Source organism: Acomys minous, assembly GCF_964271855.1.
Source record: "Acomys minous genome assembly, chromosome: 19".
NCBI lineage: Eukaryota > Metazoa > Chordata > Mammalia > Rodentia > Muridae > Acomys > Acomys minous.
The window spans coordinates 65,840,736-65,860,687 of record NC_140499.1 but is presented as its reverse complement, the minus strand read 5'-3'; positions in this window follow the sequence as shown (position 1 = coordinate 65,860,687).

Below are 19,952 nucleotides of genomic sequence, written 5' to 3'. Positions count from 1 at the left end.
CTGCTCTGGACTTGCTTTGTAGACCAGGCTGGCCTCGAACTCACAGCGATCCGCCTGCCTCTGCCTCCCAAGTGCTGGGATTAAAGGCGTGCGCCACCACGCCCGGCTTGACTCCCAAATTTAAAAAAATAAAATAAAATTAAGACCAAGCAGTGGTGGTGCACGCCTTCAACGCCAGCACTTGGGAGGCAGAGGCAGATGGTCCTCTGTGAGTTCAAGGCCAGCCTGGCCTACTAAGCGAGTCCAGGACAGCCAAGGCTACACAGAGAGACACAACAACAACAACAACAACAAATTTTAAAAACTCACAGGCTGAGGATCGCCAACATCTCTGGTAAGAATGACTCCTCAGTCCGGAAATTGCTTTAATTGTTTTATTATATTAGTTATGATTGCTAATCTCCTGTGCTTAATTTACAGTTTATCACAGGTGCGTATCTTAGTTTCTTTTCTTGTTGCTAGGATGAAATATTCCAATCAAAGCAACTTAAGGGAAAAAGGGTTTATGTTAGCTCAAAGTCCAAGGCACATGGCCTCTCACCGTTGTGGGGAGAGTCACAGGAGCAGGAGCTTGGAGCAGCTGTTTAAATTATATGCACAGTCAGAAGGGAAGAGTGGAAAAGCCTGGTAGTGAGTGCTCAGCTTGATCTCTCTACTCCTACGTAGTCCAGGGTGCTCAGAAGAGAGAACTGCCCCACCCCTAGTGGGCGGATCGATTCACCCCAACCAGTGCGGTCAAGATGGTCTTAGCTCTGTCAGGTTGACAAGTGACATCCGTCATCATAGTGTGTACAGAATTATTGGAGTTTCAGACTGGCATGGGAGGGGAGGCAGCCTGGCAAGGTTTTACACACACGTGTGCACAGTCGTGCACACACACACATATTGGCAAAAGGAGATGCTGTACAACATGGCATGGAGACACAACTCTAGACCGTAATGTTAGCATAGATTGTAAATCGTTCTCTCTCTCTCTCTCTCTCTCTCTCTCTCTCTCTCTCTCTCTCTCTTTTTTCCGGGACAGGGTTTCTCTGCGTAGCCTTGGCTGTCCTGGACTTGCTTTGTAGACCAGGCTGGCCTCGAACTCACAGCCAAGGCTACCCAGAGAAACCCTGTCTCAAAAAAAAACAAAACAAAACATAGAGATTAAGAAGATTGTTGAAAGATGGATCGAGTAGAAAAAAGGAGGAACACTCAGTTTGGAGGGTCTTTAACACAGCGCGGAGAAAGGGAAGGGGCATTTTCCTCCTGGGATACTGGCTGGGTAGAAAGGTCAGCTGGGCGCTTACTCTGCCTCTCTGAGCTAAGGCTTTCACCCCAGCATCTGGCTCCTGAGTCTTTATTAATAAGTTCAAACATCTGGGATTTTGTTTAAAAATACAAAAACAAAACCAAAAAACAAAACAATATTCCTTTAACAGCCAACAACTTTTTAAAATTCAGTATTTGTATTTTCGTAAGCCGATGTTTCTATCAACGCCTGACTTGCATCAGGGTCTGATACAGCTTTGTTCACAGCCTCACGGCTGAGGCTAATCTTTATTTTAAAAACAAAAAATCAGTGAAGGCTTCTCTAGAGCCTTGTATAGTTTTACAAATGAGGTTGACCTTTAATTGGGTTCCGATTTATCCCAAGCTCTTAAAGCCACTAATCAACGTCGCTCTGCGCCGGCGTCATCAAACTGAGATCTAAAACCATTAGTTCTTTTGTTCTTGTTTATCAGAATGCTGCCCTTCACCTGGCAACTGATCTTCCCGTCATAACCTTGCTGCACCCTGTTAGCAAGCATACGCTGTACACCTACGGGGAAGGCTAATGGTGATTTACCTCTTTCTCTCAAGACTGTTTCGTCGCTGCAGCCCACCTGGCTCCACGCCCCCATGCAAGGGCTGTGAAAACTGGAAATCAAGTTTGAGGCACCAGACAGGGCCTATGTTGTGTCCATTTCACGAGACTACCCCGCCCCCCCCCCCCCAAAAAAAAAGCCACCAGGAGAAGAAACCAATGTAAACACAAGAGGATCTTTATATTAGAAGCTCGAGCCAGGCCCCCAACGTTCACCAAGGCAGTGGTATCAGGAGGAGAGAGCGCTGAGCTCTGGGTTGAGGGTAGTGTATAGACTTCCTCACGCTCCCAGCATGCCCAAAGCAGGGGAATTACCGCCTGGCAAGAGTCTATTGGTTAAGATACAAAAGGGAATATTGTGGTTTTTGGTTTTTTGGTTTTGTTTTGTTTTGAGACAGGGTTTCACTGTGTAGCCTTGGCTGTCTTGGACTCACTTTGTAGACCAGGCTGGCCTCGAACTCACAGCGATCCGCCTGCCTCTGCCTCCCGAGCACTGGGACTAAAGGCGTGCGCCACCATCGCCAGGCTAGAATATTGTATTTTAAAATGATTGTTTGTGAGAGGGCGCCAAAACCACAAACAGCTCTGACCTTCCTTGTTCTCTCTGGTTGGGAGAACATCCTGCCCAGTGCTGATTGGCTGTTGCTGGGACGTGGGGAGGGGGCGGGGCGGGGCGGGGCGGGGCAGGGGAGAGGGTGGGCGGGGCGGGGCGGGGCCACAAGTAGTACATTCCCGGAACTAGGCTGTGTGACTTTAGTAACCTGTGCCCCAGTGACTCTGAAATACAATTTTAATTCTTCTGGTCTCTCACTTAAATCTGTCTTCCAGCACAGTTTCCCCCCCCCCCCATTGCTCCTCGGGAAAACTTCCTCTCTGTTGCTCCGTCATTGCGTCTGAGCCTTTTATTTCTCCATTTTCTGGTGATACTTGCCTTCCCGGCACTCCCGTTTAGGCCACAACTCTCAGAAATTCTCCCAAACTTAAAAAAAAAAACTGAATGTAGGCACCAGCAGCCACAAGTTTGTTGCTGGTCTCCTGAAGGAAAAAAAAAAAAAGTCCATTCCTTCATTCCCCCTGCCCCCCCGCCCCGTTTCCTCTGTGGCATGTGAAGTCAGATTTCCCACCCCGCGCAGTCCCTTCCAGGGCGCCACCTGCCGCAGCGCCTGCCACGCCGTGGGTTCTTCTCCTTCTCCAGCCCTTTACTTCTTCAACTTGGCACAAACTCGTGTCATCTGGAGCCTCAGCTGAGGAAATGCCTTCATTGTATTGGCTTAGCTTGAGAAAAGCCTGTAGGGAAATTTTGTGATTGAAGGTTGATGTGGGAGGGCCCAGATCGCCGTGGACGGAGCGAGCCACCCCGGGGCTACTGGCCCTGGGTGGTGTCAGAAGGTAGGCTGAGCAAACCTCCCTCCTCTGTGGCCTCGGCATGAGTTTCTGTCCTAACTTCCCTTCACGATGGCCTGTGATGTGGAACTGTGAGCTAAAATAAACACTTTCCTCCCCCAAAGTGCACTTGGTCACTGCAATAGACACGCTAGCTAGGACACACGGGTTCTGGAGATAAAGCTCTGGTGGTCAAGCCTGCGGGGAGAGTGGGCCTTTGATTACACCAACGGAGAAGACTGAACCACGGGCCTCCTTTTTGTCTGGCTGGCACTGTACCAACTGAACTTCATCCCTGCCCTGTTGTGACAGTCCTGGAATTTTGATAAAAAAAAAAAAAGATTTATTTATTTATTATCATGTATGCAGTGCTCTGCCTGCATGTACCCCTGCAGGCCAGAAGTGGGCACCAGATCTCATTATAGATGGCTGTGAGCCACCATATGATTGTTGGGAATTGAACTCAGGACCTCCGGAAGAGCAGGCAGTGCTCTTAACCTCTGAGCCATCTCTCCAGGCTCAAATTTTTATTTCTTTAAAAAACAAACAAACAGCCGGGCGTGGTGGCGCGCGCCTTTAATCCCAGCACTCGGGAGGCAGAGGCAGGTGGATCGATGTGAGTTCGAGGCCAGCCTGGTCTACAAATCGAGTCCAGGACAGCCAAGGCTACATAGAGAGACTCTGTCTCGAAAAACCAAAAACAAACAAACAAACAAAAACAAAACAGAAATATAAGAAGGTGTTGCTATGAAGAAAGAAAACGCCAATCATTTGGTTACACCAATAAAAACGGAAGAGCCAGATGCTCCATCCTGCTCCCTCCAAGGCCAATTGTTGCTCCGTGAGGCTCAAGCTTGATGCTGAGCACTACACCTGTAAAATGCCCTGGCCTGTGGAAGCACTTGGCCAAGCTAGCATGCATTCCAAACCACTCAAGGTTGGAGGGGGAAAAAGTCATTGTTAAAGAACCATTTTCCCAGCAGCTGTAGTTTAAAAGGATCACCCTGTTCTCGGCACTTTTCTTTCTTTTAATTTTTTAAAAAAATTTTTATTATTTATACAGTACTCTGCCCCAATGTGCGCCTGCAGGCCAGAAGAGGGCACCAGATCCCATCACAGATGGTTGTGAGCCGCCATGTGGTTGCCGGGAACCAAACGCAGGACCCCTGGGAGAAGAGACAGTGCTCCCAACCTCCGAGCCACCTCTCCAGCCCCGGCACTTTTCTTAAAAAGACAGTGTAATTTTTTTTTTTTTTTTTTTTTTTTGGTTTTTCGAGACAGGGTCTCTCTGTTTAGCCTTGGCTGTCCTAGACTCACTTTGTAGACCAGGCTGGCTTTGAACTCACAGCGATCCGCCTGCCTCTGCCTCCCGAATGCTGGGATTAAAGGCGTGCGCCACCACCGCCCGGCAAGACAGTGTACCTTTATTTGGGCATTTTCTTTCTTTCTTCCTTTCTTTCTTGAGATTTTATTTATTTATTACTTATACAGCATTCTGCCTGCAGGCCAGAAGAGGGCACCAGATCTCATTATAGATGGTTGTGAGTCACCATGGGGTTGCTGGGAATTGAACTCAGGACCTTTGCAAGAACAACAAGCGTTCTTACCCTCTGAGCCATCTCTCCAGCCCCTAGTTGAGCATTTTCTGAGCTTCCGGTTCTATGTAAGTTCTCAGTTCATGTTGGTTCGCCAATATGTTGTGGAAGGGATACCACGCCCTGGAGGCTTCTCTAGTTAGTTTCCAAATAATCAAGGCAGAGACCTTTTAGAATAGTAAACGCCTTAAGGCAAAGTAACTGCGCAGATGTGGGGCGCTCCTGTGCAGGTTGAAGCCTGGCGCTTTCCAATCGCCTGTGGACGCCGCATACAGCGACAGCTCTACCTTTCTCGGCCAGGTTCCCTCTCTACCTGAACCCTAGAAACTCTAAGGAGCATCACCCAGGGAAAGTCACAGGGCCAGCCCTTTCCTGACAAAACCTGTTCATCAAGCACCTGGGATTCCTGGAGATACCCACCCTGCGCTAATAAGATGTCTTGGTGTCCTGGTTTTCAATCAATGTTACGTGTAGATTGAGTAACCCAGCCTCTCTAGTCCTAACGAATCAAGCGCATTCACCCTTGAAACTGCCCCCCCCCCCAAGGGCTATAAATGTCTCTGATTTACGAAATAAACTCTCTGGTGTGCTCATGCCATCCTCTCACCACGATCATCTGAAACTCCGTTTATTCTCGGGAAGGGAGAGGTTTTACTAAGGGAGGCGTTTGCAGAGACAGTCCCTGGGCACACAAGAGGGGAGGGAGCGGAAACGGCAACCCAGAGCATGCGCAGAAAGGGCACATCCCGGCAGCTGGTCCTGACCACGTTCTGCTGTCGCTGAGTTTCTGGGGTGGCCTCAGAGACGCCTGTCGTCCCGTTTTTCAAGTTCCCGGCAGCTGGCCACAGAGATGCCTGATTACCAACATTCCTCACTTTTGGTTATTATTTTTTAAAAAACGAGGAAGTGGTAAGGGTGTGGTGGTGAAGAGAGGGGATGTGCAGGAAGTTGTGCTCGTCTTACTGCTTTCTGCTGGCTAGGGGTGCTGTTATTCTTGGGGTGCGGCTGGTCCTCACCATCAGGGCATATTGGGTAGTCGTCAGCTTCCGGTTCTGTGGCCAGGAGTTGATACTCGTGTAAAGGGAACTGATTGATGGTTTGGCTAGCGATCTTTTGGGTTTGGTGTTGGAGGAATGTAGCGAAGCAGTTAAAACAACAGGGAGCCAACAGATGAGCAAGAGAGGGCTCAGGAAGGCTTGAATCCACTTCCACACGGGGTTATTAGAGGTCGGGGGTCAGGGGCCTCGGCTTGTTCCCTTGGCTTTTGCAGGTCTGCTTGGAGTTGTTGGGTTTCGTTTTCCCATACCCAGCCGGCTGACCTCAGAAGCCGGAGGAAGAGGCAAAGGCCACCTTTCTCAGCCATTAAGGAGGTCTAGCCCTCGTCGGCCTTGAAGTACCACCGCTGCCCATCTGTCCCTCAAGAGTTAGTACAGGGCTGGAGAGGTGGCTCAGAGGTTAAGAGCAGTGGCTGTTCTTCCTAAAGGTCCTGAGTTCAAGTCCCAGCAACCATATGGTGGTTAACAACCATCTCTAATTAGATCCAGTGGCCTCTTCTGGCTTGCAGGAATACATGCAAAGAGAATACTGCATAAATAATAAATAAATATATTAAAAAAAAAAAGAGTTAGTACTGTCTGAGCCACCTGCTGGACAAACTGAGAAGGTTAGTGGAGTGGCCGGCCCCAGGGTCCCAGGTCCGAGCCCTGCGGTCATTCCTGCAACAGCCGGAGGGGCGAGACTTGAGTTGCTCTCTTACATCCACAACTGGAACTGGTAAGGGTTCCTCTCTGCGCATCACCCTCGGCTGTGGGAAGAGAAGCGCCAGGGTGCAAACTCCTGACCAGCCAGCAGGCAGACGACGGTGGCCCTGAGTACCGCAAGGACCAAAGTGCTGTGGACAGTGTTGAAGAAGCCCGACAAGATTCAAGTAACTCCGGTCTGAGATGAGCAGGCCAGAAGTTTGTGACATTCCACTGTTACAAAATGTCATAGCCGCCCCTCCCTACCAGGAACCCAGGTTGCTCCTCCCTACCAGGGAACTAAACAGCAAATGTTAACGACCCCCGGCCACTTGTCAACGCGGGAAATCCCAAGTCCAAAGTACCCTGTGGCACTCGCCTGTTCTGAATCTACCAATCAGTTTAAAGGTCTTCTCTGTTCTGCCATTCCTGAAGTGTGTAACTGCTGTTGCTTAAGCTGCCGGGTTATGAATATCTAAAAACCCGCCACATTTGCTGTTCTGGGTCGCCTCCCCTCAGAGTGTAGGTCGACCCCAGTGTGCTGGATCCATAAAGCCTCTTGCTTTTGCCTCCAGCTGGTCTCCGTGTCTCTCAATTGGGACCTCCCGGTAGAAGGATCCTTCCACGGGTCTTACGGTATCAAGGACCATAGTTTTGTTGCAGGCCAAGGAACTTAATGTTCCTACAGAACGTGTTCCAGATGCCTTGAAACAGCTTTGCTGCACTAAAGAGGTGGAATGAAAAAGGTAGAGAGTTGTGGCAATGCCGGAGTTAGGGCAACTGATGAACGGAGAGGTGAGGTTATCTGACAGGGTAACAGAGGACGCTGTAGGCAGAGATCAGAGACGAAATGACGTTTTTTTGTATTATTTAGGAGGGGGTGATGCCAGCGAGGCCATGACCTTGGAGGAATGTTTAATCACTTTTCCTATCTTTTCCATGTCGAAGGGGTGGGTAATTGGGTCATATTTTCTCCAGATATCAAGTGTACCTATTGGGAGTTCGGGTGTGTAGCGGCCGTAGAGTTTGCCAGTGACACCAGTTTCCCATCTGGGATCCCACGGGTCCTGGGTGTAGAAGAGGAGGGGTCTTCCTACACAGATGAAGGAGCGTCTTCTCGCTGGTGTGTGGATCTGGCCAGGCCTGTATGGGCAGCCCCCATAACTGTCCCGCCAGTCCCTGCAACGACTTTCTGTTTGGTCAAAGAGGAAGAAAAAAAAATCTATCAAATAAAAAAGGGATATAAGCCGGGCATAGTGGCGCACGCCTTTAATTCCAGCACTCGGGAGGCAGAGGCAGATGGGTCTCTGTGAGTTCAAGGCCAGCCTGGTCTACAAAGTGAGTCCAGGATAGCCAAGATTACACAGAGAAACTCTGTCTCGAAAAACCAAAAGTAAGTACATCTGGCATTGGTGTGAATTGTTATTTTCTGGGCACTGACCAGCTCTGATTGAGCAAACTTCCTACAGGATCTTATTGAAGATGTACTTTTTGTTATTCAAATGAATCAATCCCTGATTATGGAATTCCTGATTTGACTCCAATAGTTTTAAAAGTTAAAGCTAGTTTATGGCTGCAATAAATACCTTTGTGGACCTCCAGATGCCTCACTAAGGATAGCCTCCTAGCCGATTTATGGCTTCAGATAAGCCTCCACCGCAGATGGCACCATGAAGCCTAGTATTTTCACCATAAATATGGGCAAGTTTGTTTAAACTTCTCATGACCTAAGTAGGAATGAAGCTACCTAGAGATGTCTCAATTTACTCTGTTTCTTGGAATGAAAGACAGATAAAAAACTATTGTCCTGGGCTCATAATGAACTAAGAGATAGCTGCATAATGTATCGTTAGGTCAGCACTAACTGATAAGTTGTATACTTAGGGTTGTATAAATAGGGTAAGTTTCCGACCCTATTTACCTTAGACCCTGCCAACCTGCGTCATTCTGAACTCACCATGAACTTATGTAATGGATACATAGATAAGAAATGTTTAGCTATAAAACATGTAACCTGTTGTATTTTAGAATTCATCTGTTTTTGTGATCAATTGTACTCTTTTGACTATGAGGTAATTCCCTTTTCTCAGAAGTATAAGTACGGTCTTCTACAATAAACAGGGCTGGGAGAATTGGGAAGCTTAACTTCAGTCGAAGTTAAGATGCCTGACTTCATCCACCTCTTCTCTTCATCCTTTTCTCTTGAGTGGATGTGTGTGAGTGGTTTATTTTCTACCTCTCTCTTATTTCTTACTTTGCTGCAGATTTACAAATAAGTTAGCAGACTCAGGGCTTTTTATCCAGTCTAAGTTTACACCAACTTACTGGAGATCTCTGCAAAGAGGCCTATCTACAGATCAAAGAGCCTCCTTTTAAGACCCCCGTGCAGTTTATAGCCAGAAGCCGCTTTTACAGCCTCAGCTATAGGACATTTGTGGTCCGTTTAAGCTCTCCTCCTCAGCCACAGTACAGCCAGTCCCTGGGCTCCCTTTCCTTTTTCCTCTTTCAGTCCTGATCGGTTGCCTGAGCCATCAGCTCTGGCCACCCAAGAGGTGAAGCAAACTGGAAGGGCATCCGCATCCAGCCCCAGAGACCCGACCCAGGACCTCTCCAGAGCACCAGCCGGGCACTAACAGACAAGAAGGGGAGGAGGGAAACACGTGTCCAGTCCAGGAGGGTGGAACATGGCTGCCGGAGTAAAGCGTCATTCTTCTGGAATAGGAGACAGGGTAGCTGTTCTTAGCGTCCTCTGGAGCTTGAGGGAGCAGGGTCCTGTTGGAGTCCATATGCAGGAGGGGCCTGAGGTGAGCTAGGTGGATCAGTTAGGGAAGCCTTCTAGCTTAGCCGCTGCGGGCGGCACAAGAATTACCCTGACGGGGCGCTGCCATTTAAGGGAAAGAGCTGAGGGACGTTGGTCCAGAGGGGACAGGAGCACCTGGTCTCCAATGGTGATAGGACAGGGACAGAGGTTAGTGTGTGGGCATGGGAGACAGTGGTCAGTGAAGTCCCATAGTGGGGAGCGAGATGACCGAGTGAGGAGGGGGTGAGCAGATGATGGGGGGGGGGTGAGGATGCAGGAGGAGTTAGAAGAAGCCGTCATCCGTACATGAGCTCAAAGGGTGAAATAAAATCTCTTAGGAAGAGACCATGGCCTGAGAAGGCTAGAGGCAGGAGTGTCACCCAGTCGGGGCGACGTTCCTGTGACAGTTTGATAAGAATATTTTTTTTCTTTCTTTTTTTGATTTTCTGAGACAGGGTTTCTCTGTGTTAAAGCTCTGGCTGTCCTGGAACTCACTATGTAGAGCAGGCTGGCCTCGAACTCACAGAGATCCACCTGCCTCTGCCTCCCGAGTGCTGGGATTAAAGGGGTGCGCCACCGCGCCCTGCCCGGTAAGAATATTTTTAAAGGATCAAATAGTTTGTTCTGTCTTTCCTGAGGAGGGTGGGTGGTATGGGATGTGAAAATGACTAGGAATGTCTAAGGTTTTAGATAAGTTCTGGGAAACCTGAGGGGTGAACTTGGGACCGTTGTCTGACTGGAGGGAGGCAAAGACTCCCAAGAGAGGGATGATCTCTCAAAGGATGTGGTCAGAGATTGCTGGGCCTTTTGTTAGTGTGGGTGGTGGGTGGTGGGGGGGGGAAGGGGAGGGTAAGGCCTCCACCCATCCTGAGAAAGTATCCATCGGGACCAGGAGATACCGGGCAGGTTTGACTGTGGGCATGTGGATAAAATCAAGTTGACAGTCAGTCCTGGGAAAGGAAGGCTACGCTATCTGGAGACGGGGGGTCTGAGCTCTGACAGGTTTTGCAGGAGGCAGTAATAATCTTTAAGAATTGTAAGCAAGTCCTCAGAAGTGGCCGGTAGGTGGGTCTTAACAAAGTTAGACAAGGCTTGCCTATTAGGATGAAAGAGGTGGTGTAGATCGGACAGATTTGTTTGTTTGTTTGTTTTTTGAGACAATGTTTCCCGGACTTGCTGTGTAGACCAGGCTGGCCTCGAACTCACAGCAATCCACCTGCCTCTGCCTCCCGAGTGCTGGGATTGAAGGGGTGCGCCACCACGCCCGGCCCTGACTGTACAGAGTTTGAGGCCTGTCAGGAGGTGCCGGGTGTGCGTGGGTTGCAGTGTAAGAGCTTCCAGTGATGGGTGAGATGAGTCGAGGCCCCCAGGGCCACAGCTCCAGCTGCCTCCTCAGCCTGGTTACTTCCCTTCGAGCTTATGGAACTGTCACTCTGGTGTGACCTACCGTGGACAACTCCGTGGGGAGATGGGAGGCTTCCGGCACTGCTGCAATCTGGTCTGCATTAGTCATGGATCCTCCCATTGTTGTAAGTAACCCACGTTCTCTCCAGACGGCATCATGGGACAGGAGGATGTAAAAGGCATATTTACAGTCTGTGTAGATATATATGGGTTGTCCCTGGGCCAGTCGGAAGGTACTGGTGAGAGCTATTAGTTCAGCTGGTTGATTAATGGTGTGGGAAGGGAGGGCCTGTGCCTCAACCACCTCACTTCCTGATACTATGGCATACCAAGCTTATCTGGCTCCTTTGTGTGCCAAGGAGCTGCCATCTGTGTGCCTGGTGTGGATGGCGTGGGGCCGTGTGCCCTTCTGTATGTGTGGAGGCTGGCCAAACATCCCTCCAAGGTCTCAGTGCAGGGATGAGATAGGAATTAGGTCAGGGAAGAAGATTAGAGATATTAAGAGGTGGGCATGGAGGAGGGCAGTGGTGGCGCACGCCTTTAATCCCAGCACTCGGGAGGCAGAAGCAGATGGATCGCTGTGAGTTCGAGGCCAGCCTGGTCTACAGAGTGAGTCCAGGACAGCCAAGGCTACAAGGAGAAACCCTGTCTTGAAATACCAAAAACAAACAAACAAACAAAGAGGTGGGCATGGTTGGGGAGTAAGTGTAGAGGCTTCTGCTAGTGCCACTTGGAGAAAAGAAGAAGAGGAAGAGGAGGAGGAGGAGGAACCCTAGAGGGAGGTAGAGTCTCACAGGTTGTGAGAAGAGAAGACAGTAATGGGTAACCCGAATGTTAGTGTTTTTGGATTCAGGCATAAGGAACTCAGTAGCAGCCAACGCACACATGGGAGGTGCCCATCCTTGGGTTGTTAGGTCTGATTCCTTTGGCTGATATGCTACAGCCACAAAGGAAGGTCCCCGCTGATGGCCTAACACCCCCAGGGCATGCCCCTCTTCTTCTGTTACTCAGAGGAAGAAGGGGCGGGAAATGTAAAGCTGGGGCCTGGAGGGGGGCCTGTTGGAGCCTGTGAAAGGGCTTCTTAATAGCTTTGAGAAGGGGTTCATGTGTGTGTGGGGGGGGGGGCTGGGGTTGCCTCATAGGGCAGGTGTGAAGGGAAAAGGAAGACACTCAGGAGAAGAAACTCAGCCATTCCTAGAAATGATAAAATCTCCGCTCTAGCGATGAGAACTGTTAAGGACCAGATTAGATGCTTTCTATCAAAGGTAATAGCTTTGTGGGTTGGGATAAATTGTCATTCCCAAGTAGGTGACCTGACGGGTGGACAAGTGGACCGTAGAAGGTGAGACTCTGTAGCCCCCGCTAGTCACGAAATTTAGAAGGGCAGAGGTGTTAGTTGGGTTGCTTTGTAGGAGTGGGCTGTGGAGGAGAAGGTTATCAACACACCGTATGCGTTTAGAGTCAGGGAGAGAAATGGGAGTAGACCAGAGGCCACAGCCTGGCCAGACAGGTGTGGCTGTCCCGGAACCCCTGGGGCATGACAGTCCAGGTGAGCTGGGTAGAGAAGTGCGGGACAGGGTCGGTCCAGGTGAAGCAAAGGTTTTGCGACTGGACATCGAGGGGGGTAGGGAAGAACTCATCCTTGAGAGCCAGGACTGAGAGAAATGGGAGGCCCTGGAGGAACAGTGGAGCGAAGGGTATGAGGGTCACCCACACAGGGTGGAGGGGACCCCCGCAGGGCTGAGAAGCTGGAGGTCTTAGCTGCGGGTGTTCAAAGGCGAAGAAGTTTTTTTTTCTTAGTAGGTAGTGGGGGGCGGGGGGACTGGAAACTGCTGGTGGGGTGCAAGTAGGTACCAGAGCAGGGCGGTTAGGGTGGCCGGTTGCTGGGCGGGGAGGTGAGGAGGCTGAAGAAGCCGGGAAGGGAGGGGAAGAAGCCTGGAGATGGCGAGGAAAAGCCCCGGGACAGCAACAAGGGGCTGGAGGAGGAGGAGGAGGAGGAGGAGGAGGAGGAGGAGGAGGAGGAGGAGGAGGAGGAGGAGGAGGAGGAGGAGGAGGAGGAGGAGGAGGAGGAGGAGGAGGAGGAGGAGGAGGAGGAGGAGGAGGAGGAGGAGGAGGAGGAGGAGGAGGAGGAGGAGGAGGAGGAGGAGGAGGAGGAGGAGGAGGAGGAGGAGGAGGAGGAGGAGGAGGAGGAGGAGGAGGAGGAGGAGGAGGAGGAGGAGGAGGAGGAGGAGGAGGAGGAGGAGGAGGAGGAGGCGTGTTGAGGGGGAGGAGCTGTGGGTTGTCACCGGAAGGGGCGGGGATTCTTGAGGTTGAGGCTTTATAGATAGAAGAGGCTCGCGCAGAAGAACGGGAAGAGCTGAGGGAAGCTGAAAGAGAGAAAACTCTTGAACGCAAGGAGCCTCCTAACGTTCACCCGACTGCTGGCAGTAATTACAAAGAGCCCACATGATATTAGGATTTAATGCGCTGTTATAATTGGCCCCTTTCATCCATTACCTAAGGGGATGTTGAGGCCAGGTTTAATTGCAGAGGCCTGTAAACTTAGATGCCTTTAAGGTGGGTGCTGGGCACAGGGATTTGAAGTTCTCCAGAAGGCATCCCAAAGGGGAGCCTGGAGGAATGGTCCAGTGGACCGTTCCCATGGGGACGTGGAGGCAGGGATCCTTTTGGGCATCCACAGGGAAGGATTTCAGCTCAAAAATTGGTGCAGTCTGTTCTATGAACTTGTCGGTGCCGGTCAGAGACCAAATGCACAGCCCAAACAGGACAGGGCACAGACACAATTCACCTAGCACACCAGGATTATAGCAGTGGGGGGGGGGGGAGTCGGGGGTTGGGGGGGCAGGGGGGGGGACAACGACATAATGCTGGAGAGGAGATCTCACCCAAAGGGAGAAGTCCTAACTGAAGGTCCGTGAGGACTGTGGTTGAGACGCCTCTGCTCCTCAGTGAAACGGAGAGGTGCCAGCTGTCTCTCCGGATAAAGGGGATCATTTATCCCAAATCAGAAGGGAGGAGGGCAGGACTCACCAATCAGCTGGTGATGGGTGCAAAAGCTGGCAATCAGGTGTTCAGAAAATGCTGGAAGGGCTTCCCTCTTTGGGCCACCAAAGTGATGGCTTTGACTACCAACTGCCAGTCAGGCAGCATGGCAGAACCGCCTGCCCGTTGCCGCTAGATACTGACTCTGCAAAGCACCTGCCAGGCCTGTATTAGGCGGCCAGGCCTGCATCTCACCAGACCTGACGACCGCACTGGTCGGTTTTGGGCTTCTCCTGGCTTCCTCTGTTGTGCCTAGCATGGCAGCTAGCAAAGGACTATAACCCTTTCGGTACCATCACAGCCTTGTGGGACGCCCAAGTTTCTACTGCCCTCTGATACCAGCAATTTCTTTTTCTTTCTAACTTTTTTTTGGGGGTGCATTTCAAGACAGGGTTTCCCTGTGAAGCTTTGGCTGTCCTGGACTCATTTTGCAGACCAGGCTGGCCTCAAACTCACAGCGATCCGCCCACCTCTGCCTCCCAAGTGCTGGGACTAAAGGTGTGCGCCACCACGCTTGGCCAGCAATTTCATCCTAAAAAAGCTAACTGTAACACCCAGTGGAAAACTCAATTTCTACTCCCCAGTGAGACCAGGATCCTCACCTCCTGCACTGCCTCACCCTGAGTGCTCTAAGCCACTCCTGAGCAAGAAATGAGACCTTTGATCTTGAGGTCCATTTGTTCTCTGGGAGCAGGCGGCGCCTGGACAAGCCCACCAGACACCGGATCCTAGGCCATCACCAGACAGTGAACAGCAGGCAGAGATCAACCCTCTAAGATATTTTGCTATTTCCCAGCTATGCACCCCAAGTTACTTGCCATGGTTGTTCCTGCCTCGGATGCTTCTGTCCCATCAGGCCAGCCCTCATGGACATGTGCTCATGGTCCACACTGTGCCCTCATGGACATGTGCTCATGGTCCACCCTGTCCCCTCATGGACATGTGCTCATGGTCCACCCTGTTCCCTCATGGACATGTGCTCATGGTCCACCCTGTCCCCTCATGGACATGTGCTCATGGTCCACCCTGTCCCCTCATGGACATGTGCTCATGGTCCACCCTGTCCCCTCATGGACATGTGCTCATGGTCCACCCTGTCCCCTCATGGACATGTGCTCATGGTCCACCCTGTCCCCTCATGGACATGTGCTCATGGTCCACCCTGTCCCCTCATGGACATGTGCTCATGGTCCACCCTGTCCCCTCATGGACATGTGCTCATGGTCCACACTGTCCCCTCATGGACATGTGCTCATGGTCCACACTGTCCCCTCATGGACATGTGCTCATGGTCCACCCTGTCCCCTCATGGACATGTGCTCATGGTCCACCCTGTCCCCTCATGGACATGTGCTCATGGTCCACCCTGTCCCCTCATGGACATGTGCTCATGGTCCACCCTGTCCCCTCATGGACATGTGCTCATGGTCCACCCTGTCCCCTCATGGACATGTGCTCATGGTCCACACTGTCCCCTCATGGACATGTGCTCATGGTCCACACTGTCCCCTCATGGACATGTGCTCATGGTCCACCCTGTCCCCTCATGGACATGTGCTCATGGTCCACACTGTCCCAGGGTGACTTCTCTCTCCCCAGCGTCCTCTCCTCATGGTCCCCATCTGACCCCAGGACTAAGAACCTATGCGCCTACTTTTCTTCGGCCCAGTTACAGGCTGTCGGCAACTTTATATAGCCAGTCAGAGAATATTAGCAAAGTTTCACCACATCACTTGGGGAGGGGTGTGTGAGAGAATGTGCTCCTCTGGGTGGCAGTCAGACTCTGGGGGCCAGTAAATTAGCATCTGAATGCTTAGCACCAGACAAAGCCCAAAGACTGTGTGTGTGTGTGTGTGTGTGTGTGTGTGTGTGTGTGTGTGTAAAATTAGGTGTGTTATTTATTATTTATTTATTTTGATTTTTCGAGACAGGGTTTCTCTGTGTAGCCTTGGCTGTCCTGGACTCCCTTTGTAGACCAGGCTGGCCTCGAACTCACAGTGATCCACCTGCCTCTGCCTCCTTGAGTGCTGGGACTAAAGGGGTACGCCAGCACCACCTGGCTATGTATTTTTTTATTTTTATTTTTGTGTGTGTGTGTGCATTTATTTTTTTAAACAAGATCTCAATATGTGGTTCTTGCTTTTCTGGCACTCAGTCTGTAGACCAGGCTGGCCTGGAACTCACAGAGTTCTGCCTGAATCTGCCTCCTGAGTGATGGGATTAAAGACGTGCACCATCACATGTAATCCAATGTAATTATATCTTAATTTCAGAAAGAAAATTTAGAGACACATTGTTGTGTTTCAGATTCCTTGACAAGTCTCTCAAATTAATAGAAATATTTGAGCATTAAAGAAACACTCCAAGGCCAGGCGTAGTGGCGCACACCTTCAATCCCAGCACTCGGGAGGCAGAGGCAGGTGGATGGTTGTGAGTTCGAGGCCAGCCTGGTCTACAAAGCGAGTCCAGAACAACCAAAGCTACAGAGAAACTCTGTCTCGAAAAAACAAAACAAACAAAAAAAGAAACACCCCGAATACTTTAATTTTTTTATTCAAAACTATTGAACTTACTAAAGCATTAATTTAAAAAACATAAACACCACACATACATAGACACACCCACACCCACATACACATACACACTCAAGAGCTGGACAGATGGTTCAGTATGGAAGAGCACTTTCAGATTTTCCAGAGTATTTGAGTTTTGATTTTAGCACCCATGTTGGATGGCTCACAAGTGTCTGTAACTACAGCTCCAGAGAATACAGTGCCCTCTTCTGGCCTTTGAGGGCACTTGCACTCTTGTGCACATACGCACACACAGACACACAAGGGTACAGAGAAAAATATTTTATATAGATAATTTGCAGGACATGGTAGCTCACACCTTTAATGCCAGCACATGAAAAAAGAGAGCAGGTGGAGCTTTTTGTGTCGAGATAGCAAGTTTCAGGCCAGCCAAGATTACATAGTAAGACCTTGTGTTAAAACCCACCACACTAGAGGATCCAAGATGGTGGCACCAAACACACACAATTTCTGATCTGTGGGACGGGGAATAGGGACCCAGCTGGGAGCTACAGATGGCAAGACATGGAGATCCCTAGGTGAGAGGGTTCCACACACTGCAGAGCCCAGGTGAGTCTGGCCTCAGGCCATCTGAATGGCCCACGGAGAAGGACAGGTGCCCAGGCCCCAGAGGCTAGACCCATGCGGCCCGCGAGCTGCAGCTGTGCTATATATCATGGACTCTGTATTTGGGACTGAACTGTGGGCAGTGAAGCACCACAGTCTGGAGCTACTGGCCTGGGGGAAAACTCAGGGGAATGGATGGATTTGACCTCAGATCACCCCACCAGTCCACAGAAAGCCACAGGGCCTGGTGACCACATGGGCACAGTACCCAAAGCCCAGCGCAGCCAAGTGCGGGAAGCTATACCTGTGCTCTTCCTCTCTCCCTCTCCGACTGATCTGTGGGCCACAGAGAAACAGTGTCAGTGTTTGCTGGCCCAGGGGGAGCCGAGTGTGTGGGTCTGGGATAGACCTGACCTCAGATCATCCTGCCAGTCCATGAGGGACACATTCTGCAGATACAGCTGCATTAGGCACACTCTCAGGTTGACTGATCTAAGCCTGCATGGTCTGAACAGATCAGGCAGAAACCTACCCAGCCACCCCAGAGGACTGTTCCCACACACATGGGCAGAACTGAACCGGCCTGAGGGGATCAGGCAGACACCTAACCAGCTGCCCCAACCCAGGAAGCTGTTCGCAAGCTCAGGTGGAGCCTAGCCAGATGCTACAACCCAGAGGGAGTTCCTGGGCACTCAGACCGGCCTGAACTGTCCTGAAGGGATTAGGCTGAAGCCTAGCCAACCACCACAAGCCAGAGGGCAGTATCTGCTTTCTCAGGTGGGACTGAACCCTAGGCACTAAGGCCTGGACGGATCAGGCAGAAGCCTAGCCAACAGCCACAATCCATCAGGGGTTCTGGCACTCTAGGGTGGGCTGAGCCTAGGCCCCCAAAGCTGCAGTGCCCGAGGGCAGGGTTTTCAAAGGCCAGCCAAAGGCAGGATAACTGGTTTTACCTACACTACCTCAAACTGATTCTTGGGCTGCAAAGCACCAGCACCAGCCTCTGCTGACCCAGTGGGGACCCCAAGAGTGTGGAGTCCTCAGGACATGAAACCAAGTCACCTGCCTGATCCAGGGAAGAGTTCCCTGATCCCTACAGATGAGGGCTCTCGACCTATAGACACTCACCAATGAATTCCTCTCAACAACCAGTAAATGACACCAGAAATGACCTCCCAACATCAGAGACAGCAAGATGACTAAAGGCCAGTGTGAAAAAACAAAACAACAACAAAAACCAAAACAATATGGCATCTCCAGATCCAGCTATCCCAAGGAATTCAACCGTGAGAACTCAAACACAAATGAACCACAAGAAAATGACCTCAAATTCTTAGTAATGAAGATGATAATGGAGGAAACTAATAAAATCCATAAGCAAATGCAGGAAGATGCAGCCAAACAGGTAGAAGACATAAAAGAGGCCTATAGAGAGGCTCTGGAAGAAATTCAGGAAAATACAAACAATCAGATGAAGGAAATCAATAAAACAGTTCAAGATCTGAAGATGAAAACAGAAACAATAATAAAAGCACAAATAGAATAAAAACGGGAACAAGATAACTTAGAGAAGAAAGCAGGAAATACAGAATTCAAGAGATGGAGGAAAGAATCTCAGAAGTAGAAAATACAATTGAAGAGCTTGATGCAACCATGAAAGAAAATGTTAAATCTGAAATATTCCTGCACAAAGCATCCAGGAAATCAAGGACACCATGAAAAGGGAAACCCGAGGATAATAGGCATTGAGGAAAGAGAAGACATCTGGCTCCAAGGCCCAGAAAACATCTTCAACAAAATCATAGAAGAAAATTTCCCCAATTTAAAGAAGGAAATGTGGGCTGGAGAGATGGCTCAGAGGTTAAGAGCACTGATTGCTCTTCCAGAGGTCCTGAGTTCAATTCCCAGCAGCCACATAACCATCTATTGTGTGATCTGATGTCCTCTTCTTGCCTGCAGGTGTACATGCAGACAGAGCACTGTATAAATAATAAATAAATCTTAAAAAAATAAAATAAAGAAGGAGATGCACCCGGCATGGTGGTGCACACTTTTAATCCCAGCACTCAGGAAGCAGAGGCAGGCAGATCAGTGTGATTTTGAGGTCAGCCTGGTCTACAAAGCAAGTCCAGGACAGCCAAGGCTACACAGAGGAACCCTGTCTCGAAAAACCAAAAATAAATAAATAAATAAATAAAGCGGTGCATATAAACATACAAGAGGCCTACAGAACACCAAATAGAGTATACCAGAAAAGAAAATCCTCCTGTCACATAATAATCAAAACACAAAATGTACAGAACAAAGAAAAAATATTAAAAGTGGCAAGGGAAAAAGGCCAAGTAACATATAATGGCAAACCTATCAGAATTACAGTCAACTTCTCAGCAGAGATCATAAAAGCCAGGAGGGTCTGAACAGAGATCCTGCATATCCTAAGAGACCACAGATGCCAAGCCAGACTATTATACCCAGTGAAACTTTCAATAACCATTGATGGAGAAAACAAGATATTCCATGACAAAAAAATGAATTCCAACAGTATCTATCCACAAATCAGGCCCTATAGAAGTTAACTAGAAGGAAAACTCCAACCCAAAGTGACAAACTACAACTAAAATAACACAGGAAATAGATAACTTAACTGTTGCAAAACATAACCACATAAACATTCTACTGCAACCAACATCAAAATCCAGGGACTTAACAGTCATTGGTCATTTATATCTCTCACCATCAATGGTCTCAATTCTCCAATAAAAAAGACACAGGCTAACTGAATGGATTCACAAACCAGACCCAACATTCTTCTGCATTCAAGAAAAGGTATTGCTTAGAAAAAGGTATTCCAAGCAAACAGACAGAAGAAGCAATCTAATCTGGTGTAGTCATTTTAATATCTAATGAAATAGACTTTCAACCAAAATTAATTCAAAAGAGATGAGGAAGGACACTTCATAATCATCAAAAGTAAAGTCAACCAACTGACATCACAATTCTGAA